Raw genomic sequence first — 9,630 nt, 5'->3', positions numbered from 1 at the left:
GTCCAGTCAAGCCGGGTTAGAGCCTGAAATACAGCTTCTACACTTATCAGATTGGACGGTTCAACATCAGGGGCGTCAGTGTGCTTACGGATTGGCGGGATAAGGTTTTGCGCTTCTGCCACAGTCGTATCAACCCGTTGGTTCCTTTCATCATAAAAGGACTGATGAACAGTCAAGTTAGCCACTTCAGCCAGTTGACTCGACAGCGGACGCATCTCCTTTGTCAGGGATTTGAGGGCTTTGTTGTCAAAAGCTGACCCGTCTGCTTGCTCATCCAGAAATCCCTTAGCGATATCAACAGGATCCGAGTCAGATATCCATGCTTTGGCCCGAGTCAATGCCAGTAAAGCGCCAGCCCTAGCAGCAGATCGCTTCACCTCTTCTATCTGAGCCGGAGTCATGGATAATCTTACTAGTGTGTCCTTGATCAATGTTGGTGCTGGTTTGTTGTATGAGACTGCATAGATAACCCGTTGGGCACCAGTATACAATTGCTCAATCAAAGTGTATGCTGCTTTCAACTTCATCCGCATGTCTGCGCCTAGATGAGCAACGCGATTACCTAAGACGGTTTAAAAACTTAATGATAAACCAGCGGAGTTGAACAATACTTCAGGTCAGGCTATTATAAAGTACTTACCAAAAACTGCAGCTGTCATGGTGTTCACTTGATGTTTCAGCCCAGTCAGCTCTTCCTTAACCGGTTTAAGAGCTGCTTCAGCCTCTTCAGCCCGTTTCAACAGAGCAGCCCTTTCAGTTTCCCAGTTGGTGCGTTCAGTTTTGAAGCCATCCTTTAATTGTTCCATGGCAATCAAAGCGCCCTTTAGCTCCTCTTTGGCTTTAGAGGTCTCTTCTTGCTGGGACTTGATGTTTTCTTGAAGGTCGGTAATTTGAGATTCTTTGATATTCTTCTCACTCTGCAAAAGTCAGAAGATGAAGTTGTTAAAGTACCAAGCACATAACAAGTTATGCACTCAGCACTTGGGGCTAATGTGGACTGCTTTTTAAAAGTGAGTATTTTCAAGTCCCAAGGCTCAATCCAGGAATTCAGCTTGGCACTTGGGGGCTAATGCACAATTGATCAGTTATAAGTAAAGGCAATTAACAAGGACAGACAGTCCCGGTTTGTCTTTAAGAGACAAACCGGCCCTTGGGGGCTACTAAGTTGAAGTGTTCTTTATATCGAAGTCCCGGTTTATCTTCAAGAGATAACCCGGCCCTTGGGGGCTACAATGGAAGAGATATACATAATAAAGTAAATTTCAAAGCGTTCTTCAAGATTACCTCATAACGTTCCTTCATCAGGTTCACCAAACCGGCTTCAAAGTCACGGCTGGTGTAAAGGCGGTTTAAAAAGCCAGAATGAAGTTCCTCAACACTAAGGTTGATGAAGTTGGATAAATCAGCCTTCCCTTTCCCCTTGCCCATAGTAGTGAATTCCTCCTTGGCAGTATGTTTTGACAAGACAACCGGATTACCAGGGCTAGTGTGACCCGTACCAGTAATAACAACATCATCATCATCACCCTTGGGTGGACTTGGCGGATTGACGGTATCCCTAACTAGACTTGGCGGATTAGCAGCTGGGCTCGGCGGATCATCAACCGGGCTCGAAGGAGTAGCATGAGGGCTTGATGGATCAATATGAGTGGTCGGGTCAGCTTCCAGCGGATTAGCTTCTGTGTTCTCGCCTTGTGGGGCAGAATCATCCATAACATTGGTAGTTCTACCGGTACCTTCAGGAGCCCTCTCCGGTTCAACTTCACCAATAGGGGCACTGGTTTTAGCCTTCTTGCTCAGACGAGCTTTGGCACTGCGATATCAAAACAAACATTAGCACGGTAAACCGAAATATGAAGGAAAAAGATAAAGGGCAGTATATTCACCTAGGGACGGTTTTAAGGGGAGGCAGTTGAGTGGTTGATGAACCGCCAGACGAATTGGAAGACACCTGGTAATTCAGATCAGACGGATTGAGTGGGTATCGGAAGAAACCCTTCAAAGGATAAAGTTTTTTGGGACAACAAGTAACCTCTGGACGATGCTTCCGGGTTGGTGTATCCGGTAAACCGGAAGAGGTGACTTGCTGGCCACTGTGCCGGGTTGTGCGACGTCCTTCAGGTTGCTATGTCTTCAAAGAAATTTTTTGATCCAAATAAGCAAGAGGGTGAGAGTATTTTACTTTCTGAACTGCACGGCGAAATCTTTGAACTGGCACAAGATCAGAATCGGAGGAAAGAGAGATTACCTCTACATGGTCTGCACGGCTGGCCTCCGCATCATCCTGGGAATAATCATTGTCAATAAGATGTATGAAAAACGAACCAAGGGAGTCAAGTTCTACCTCTTGATCCGATTCGTCAATATCTTCTGGCGGATCAGACGACTCGGCAGTTTTCTTCCTGGCTGCTCTCTTTGTGACCTTGCTTTTCACACGAGGAGCCCTAACCGGTTTATCTTGAGTTTTCTGCTTCTAGAAGGAGCTATTAGCCTGTGAAATTAAAACAAAGGAGTATTAGCACATTGTTAAAGCGGAGGCAGATCAGTAAGCATCAAATTAAACTTTACCGCTGGCGGTTTGTTGGAGGCGTAAAAAGGTGGCAACCCGGTTTGGCTGCATGCGGCGATCGGTTCGTCAAGCATCTTCTTCACAGATTCAGTAACTTCATCGTCCTTCATCACTATCTCATGATATCGTTGAGGATCCTTGACGTTGCCAGTATATTCATGCATTAATCCGGGGCGGCGACTTAAAGGCAGAATACCCCAAGAAACCCAGCAGCGGACGAGATCAATACCGATCAAACCGTTGGCTAGGAGAGCCCGGAGCTTGGAGAGTTGAGGTGCATAAGTTTGCCGTTCTTTGGTAGTTAATCATTGAGGTAACGAGTGGCCATTGCTAAGCCAGTGAGGGCGGTAACCCGGCAAAGGATTTTCTCCAGTAGGGGTAGTATTCTGACAATAAAACCATGTTTGGTTCCAATCTTTGGGATGGTTGTGATGTTTTGCATGAGGGAAATCAACTTATTTTCTCTTCTGGATTGATACCCCACCAAGTTCCGTGTTGGGACCATCAGAGAACTCAGTGTGGCGGTTTAAATGGAAAAAATCCTGAAAAAGCTCCACAGATGGTTCTTCTTGAAGGTAAACTTCACAGAACACTTGAAAATTGCATATGTTGGACACGGAGTTCGGTCCAATATCGTGTGGATGGAGTTGACAGCTCGCAAGGACATCCCGGAATTTTTTTGATCCGGGAGGGCTGAAGCCCTGGTCTAGGTTCTGCATAAAAACAATAACTTCTCCATCTTGAGGCTTAGGAGGACACTTAGGGCCAGGGACTCGCCAATGAAGGACCCTTTTTGAGGCTAAAGCGCCAGTGGTAACATACCCATTAATTTGTGTTTCCGTGATCCGGGACGGAACCCAGTTGCAAGCGGAGAATTGTTTGGTCATCTTGGAAAGCAAACTGTAAAGGTAAAACGGAGGCCGGTTTACGATTGACGGTTCATGTGCACTAATTGGTATTAAACCGGGAATTTGATCAAAGCATACATGTGAGATAAACTGGAAATTGCTATTCAAGTCAAGATGGCGGTTTAAGTGAGGGCTAATGGCATATGGCGGATTATCAATTACTAAAGGTTAAACCGCCCTTAGGTGGAAGAGCCAGAGCTGAAAATCTACTAAGTGTTGACAGAAACAGGTTTCACAAAATGATGCTATAAATTTGGATCTACCATAGTTCAATAAGAAAATTATTCTAAGCCCTAAAAATGGCGACGACAGAACACCATAAGTCCAGAAGGGAACTATCAAGGCAGGAGGAGATACTACGGCGAGGTAAACTAAAATTACAACTTTGGCCGCAGGAGGAGGATGACAAGTTCATCTAGTTCTGACAGTAAGTGAAAAGGCAGCAAGCAAAGATGAACACTTATGAACATGGATGAACGCAGAAACCCTAAAAACAAATCTAGGGTTGAGAGGAGGAGGCTTACCAGATGCGCGGGGATAGCGGAGGAAAGCCGCAGGTTTCTGGTACGATCAGGTTGATGCAGCGGCCTTTGATGAGGCAGTGCTCGAAGGTTGAGGGCGGCGGCGGAGCGTCAGAGCTTGAGTGTCGCGAGGAGGAAGAAGAGGCATGGAAGGGGGAGAAAGAAAGGACCCCCGAGCCTATTTATAAGGCAAATGGATAAAGGCAAGCACGGGGATCGAGGAGCCTGAAGCGGCAAAAGAGGGCGTAGCTGTCACCTCGATCTTCGGGATACCATTAATGAAGGGAATATTTTTAATCTTTTGATACAGAGATGACGTCATGATGATCCGTTGATGTGTCCAGAGGATGACGTCACGGCGGTTTTACAAAAATTATAGGAGAAGACATAATGGAGGTTTACAAGAAATATAAGGAGATGTTCATAGAATTTCTTTAAGTATTGAAGATTGACATGAACAGGTTCAAATCAATCTGGGGCCTAATGTTGGGATATAACTACTGAGCGTAAACCGCCCAGGAGGGGCCGGTTCACCTTCAAATTATATTGAAGCCCACGAAGACCCGGAAGATGGCGCTTTACTCATGAAGCTTAGAGGCCCAGAGCCCAAAGGCGGAGTAGGGCCATAGTGGTAAACCGCCATGGTTATGTAACTTGTATTGTAAGTTAGGAAAGGAGATACCGAGGCGGACACTTGTATGAATCGGCCTCGGGACTCTGTAGACCGGCCGGGCGTCAACCTATGTATATAAAGGGACGACCCGGCGGTGGTTCAGGGACAAGAAACAACAACTCGAGATTCAGGCAAAGCGTATTTGCTCCCTGGTCATCGAAACACAATCAATTCCATCACAACTAGACGTAGGCTTTTACCTTCATCGAAGGGGCTGAACTAGTATAAAACTTCTGTGTCCCTTGTCCGGTTTAACCCCTTCAAGCTAACCCGTCGTGATGGCTCCATGACTAAGTCCTTTCACGAGGACATCTAATGTGTTAATTCCATGACACTATCCTTTTCACAACCTTAAGATGACACTCTTTGGGGGCCGCTTGATATCATGCACACATGCACACACTTAGCATGATATCGGGACGGGAGGCACATATGTATAAGAATGAACCAATCATAGAGCAGCAAACCTTTAGGTCTACCGGTTCGCCATCCTTTGTCAAGTCAAGATGTCCACTAGTAGGCATGGGGGTATTCATACCTTTGCATTCTTGCATGTTGAACTTCTTGAATAAGTCCTTGGTATACTGAGAGATAAAGGTTCCCTCATTAGGCTTGATTTGCAAACCAAGAAAGAACTTGAGTTCACTCATCATAGACATCTCAAACTTCTCCGACATAAGTTTCCCAAACTTCTCACTAAAATGAGGGTTAGTTGATCCAAATATGATATCATCAACATAAATTTGGCACACAAATAATTCTCCATTAACCCTTTTAGTAAAGAGTGTAGAATCAATTTTACCAGCTTCAAACCCTTTGCCAAGAAGAAACTTAGTCAAGCATTTATACCAAGCTCTATGAGTTTTCTTAAGACCATAAAGAGCTTTGTGAAGTTTGTAAGCATGGTCGGGTTTCTTAGGATTAACAAAGTCGGGGGGTTGTTTAACATAAACTTCCTCCTCAATTTCACCATTAAGAAAAGCACTTTTGATGTCCATTTGATACAAGGTAATGTCATGATGATTGGCATAATCAAGTAAGGTGCGAATGGACTCAAGTCTAGCAACGGGGGCATAAGTCTCATTATACTCCATACCTTCGACTTGAGTGTAGCCTTGAGCAACGAGACGAGTCTTCACTACAAAAAAAATACACTTCCGTGATGATACGTGTTTGTCACAGTAGGTCGCATTTTTTGTCATGCATGTACATCCATGACAAATTTATGACAGAATCTAGATAGTCATACCTGTGCTGTCGTAGAAGTGTTCCATGACATTACCAAAATTATCATCACGGAAGTGTCCACTTCCATGACGATAAATTACGCGTCACAGAAGTGCTTTCGTCAAGGGTGACCGACACGTGGCATCCACCGTAACGGAACGCCGTTAAGCTATCGGGTCGGGTTTTGGATCCGATAACCCGTTAACAGCCCCAACCAATGGGGATTTTCCACGTGTAAAATCATCATTGGCTGGAGGAAACACGTGTCGGCTCACCGCTAGGATAGATGTCATCCGCTCATTGGACCGAAGGCGCCTATGATACGGTGACACGTGGCACGGCCCAACAGAGGCCCATTCCTGTGAAAAGCCCGGCCCGTTTGACTTGGTCAAAAGGTGGCGGGCCGGTCCACGGAAAGCCTGTTAACGACATGTTTGCATATAGCCCATTTACAGCCCGCTAACCCAGGGCCCGTTACGCCTATCCGAATTAGGCCCAGTAGCGTCATATGGGCCGTCCAATATGATTCCAGCCCATTTTAACTTCCAGCCCATGTGTGGCCGATGAATTCTTTCGGCCCATATGAGGCCCTTTGTAACTCTTGGCCCATTAACGGCCCGTGGTGAAACTGGCCCGTAATGAACAGTGTATCACGTTATACCCATTAACGGCATGTTATTCCATCGGGCTGTTTCCAGCCCCAGTTGTCTTTCGGCCTTCTCAGGGCCCATTGATTCTTGGGCTCAATTGCAGCATTCGGTTACATACGACCCGTTACTGTCATTTTCTGCTTGTGGGCCCAACTCATCCCGTCGTTATAGTCGGCCCGTTTGCGGACCGTTAATACGTTGGGCCGTTTTCATGTAAAAAAACAGTTGGGTTGTTTTCATAGAGTTATCAAATACGGCCTATTAACGACCCGTTATGGTCCATGAATAGTACGGTCCATGATTGGCGAAATGATGATACGCCCCGTAGAAGGCCCATGGATCCTATGGCCCGTATGAGGCCCATGGATAGTATGGCCCGTAGAAGGCCCATGGATCGTACGGCCCGTAGAAGGCCCATGGACACTGCGGCCCGCAGAAGGCCCATGGACCCTACGGCCCGTAGAAGGCCCATGGACACTAAGGCCCGAATAGAAGGTCGATGGATCCTACGGCCGGAAGAAGGCCCATGGATCATACGGCCTGCATGAGGCCCATGGTTACAACAGTCCGTGTGTTGCCATGATTATTTTGGCCTAGTTACGAAAAATGGGCTATTGTGACTACAAGCAAACAACAAAACAAGACAATAAGGAAATAAATAAGCAAGCAATTAACGCTAGCCTATTACCGCTATTAAACATATTACATCCACTGGGCATCAAAGTTCGCCACCAGTGCAAATATAGGGAACAAAGCAGCACATTACATACACTGGCCGTCAAAATTGTCCACCAGTGCAAATAAACGTGGCAGCAAAACAAGAGCATAACTGAAACAACTTCAGAAGAGCTCAAGAAACGTTATCCTGGGTATCCACCATGCTGGCAATAAGCTTAGCAAGCTGATTAGCTTTGTCTTGTTTGGCGCTAAAATCCTCCAACGCTTGCTGTTGCACCAGAAAGTATGCATCTGAATGCTCCAGGGACTTTCGCAGTCCTTCCGCTTCTTGTCGCAGCATAGCTGATTGATGTCTTTCAGCTTGTAGTTGAGACTCAAGAAACCGAACTGATTCAGACAGTGAGTTTGAATAGCTTGTGCAAGCGGTAGTGGCCAGTAACTCGAACACTAAACCAAGACAGGACTTTGGGGTTGTCTGGCTGTCTTCAAGATAGTCTTCCTTAGCTGTTTTATCAGCTTTGTTGGAGACCAACAAGGATGTGTCACTGTCCTGAACCTTATCTGCATTCCAAAAGAAGAAACAAGCAGACACATAAAAAGTTTAGCATGTACTAGTATATGAAACTCATTTCGGTGAACCAGTTCATTAGTAAGGTGGACAGGATTAAACTACCAAGTCTTCTATTGCCAAGTACTAGTACATAATAAAATCATCAAACAAACATATATCTATGTCCTATGGTCACTGCATTGTCTTGCCAAATCAAAATAGAGACACGGTTCAAATCATATCAGTTCAAGACAAAGCAGCAGTGAAAGAATACAAAGCATGGGAAACTACACGGCACAACAAGATTTCAGATGGGTACCACGGGTCTACATGTACAACAACACTATTGGCTCTGTATCAATAGTTGTTCTTCAGGTTTAGGCACTTGTTCTACATGAACAGAGTACAGTAAGACACAAGAATATAATACTTAAAAATAGAAAATGAGCTCATAGACCTTACCACATTCTTGGTTCGGGACCAGTACAGAACAAGGCGTTCCCAGTCATCATCCAGTAAATGTGTCTCAGGAGAACGTAAGGGAATTTGATGAGTTTCTTTACCGGTGAAGTATGTTTTCTTCAGGTAATTTCGATACTACCACCAAGCATTCTTGAAGATAGCAGAGGTATTAGCACAGGTTACCTCATCCTGAGTTTCCAAATCGGTCCTTCTCTATAGAGAAAAATGGGAAAATTTGTTGTATTATAACCATCACGGAGGTAGGATGTATGGAACGAAGCAAAGTAATTTCCATGAATAACATTACTTACACATAACTCCTGGACAAACACCTGAAACTGGCATTTTCCTTCATCTTTAGTATAATATTTCCAAGATGGGAAGATACGCACATATGATTTAACAACATCAAATGCGATAGATGCTAAACTACGACTAGCTAGTTGTGCTTCCTCCACGGGAATAGGCGTACTAACTGGTGGAGTTGGGGTTCGCCATGATAGTACTGGCCCTTTGGGCACTGGAGCTGCCTTACTAACTGCTCTTGTTTGGGAGCTCTGTGGTGGAGATGGTGTTGTGTCAACAGGAACTGGGTTACTATCGGCTGGGGTTGGGGTTAGATTGGGTGAAGCTGGTTCTTTGTCCATCGTAGTAGGGGTACAATTTGCGAGAGTTTGGGTTATGTGTGGTAGGGCTGGTTCTTGTGCATGTACAACCGGGGTGCTATCTCCACCAAGAGGTAGCATTGTTTTATTTGAAGACCGTGTTTTTAGTCCGCTAGGTACTGGCATCACCCGCTCCAATTCAAATGGCTGATAGTATGAGAGACAGATGCAATATATAGTGTAGAAAAAAGAGGGCATGAAATAGTTGACATGTATATTGTTTAACTAAAACGGATAGCATGACATAATTTTACATATATGATGTCTATCGAAACTGGATAGCATAGCATAACATAATTCAAAGATATGATGAATAACTAAATAGGATCGCATGACATAATTCACCTACATGTTATCTAAGTAATTAGGATCGCATCATTTAATTCACATATGTGATTTATATGCTAAATTGTCAGGACCCCGACTCAATGTCACATCGATCTAGCATGTAACACCTCATATCACTTTGCGGCCTCACGCACGGTATTCCCACGGGTGTCGCCTTACCTTTGCCCGGGACCGTTTGCGTCTTTTGGCACACGTATATGATAGTGTCGCTAGCATCCATATGATAAGGAGCCCGGGCTGACATGGCTAGTCGTAAACCCAAAGTGGCACAGACTTACAGGGACAGGCATCCATGACCCAGCATCGAACGTGTCGGTCATCAGCGAGCGAATCCAGGCTGTAGCACTGGGCTAGCAGGACTCCAGTGAACCGGGCTGTA

Source organism: Triticum aestivum, chromosome 3B, assembly GCF_018294505.1.
Source record: "Triticum aestivum cultivar Chinese Spring chromosome 3B, IWGSC CS RefSeq v2.1, whole genome shotgun sequence".
Lineage (NCBI taxonomy): Eukaryota > Viridiplantae > Streptophyta > Magnoliopsida > Poales > Poaceae > Triticum > Triticum aestivum.
This window is presented reverse-complemented; position numbering follows the sequence as displayed.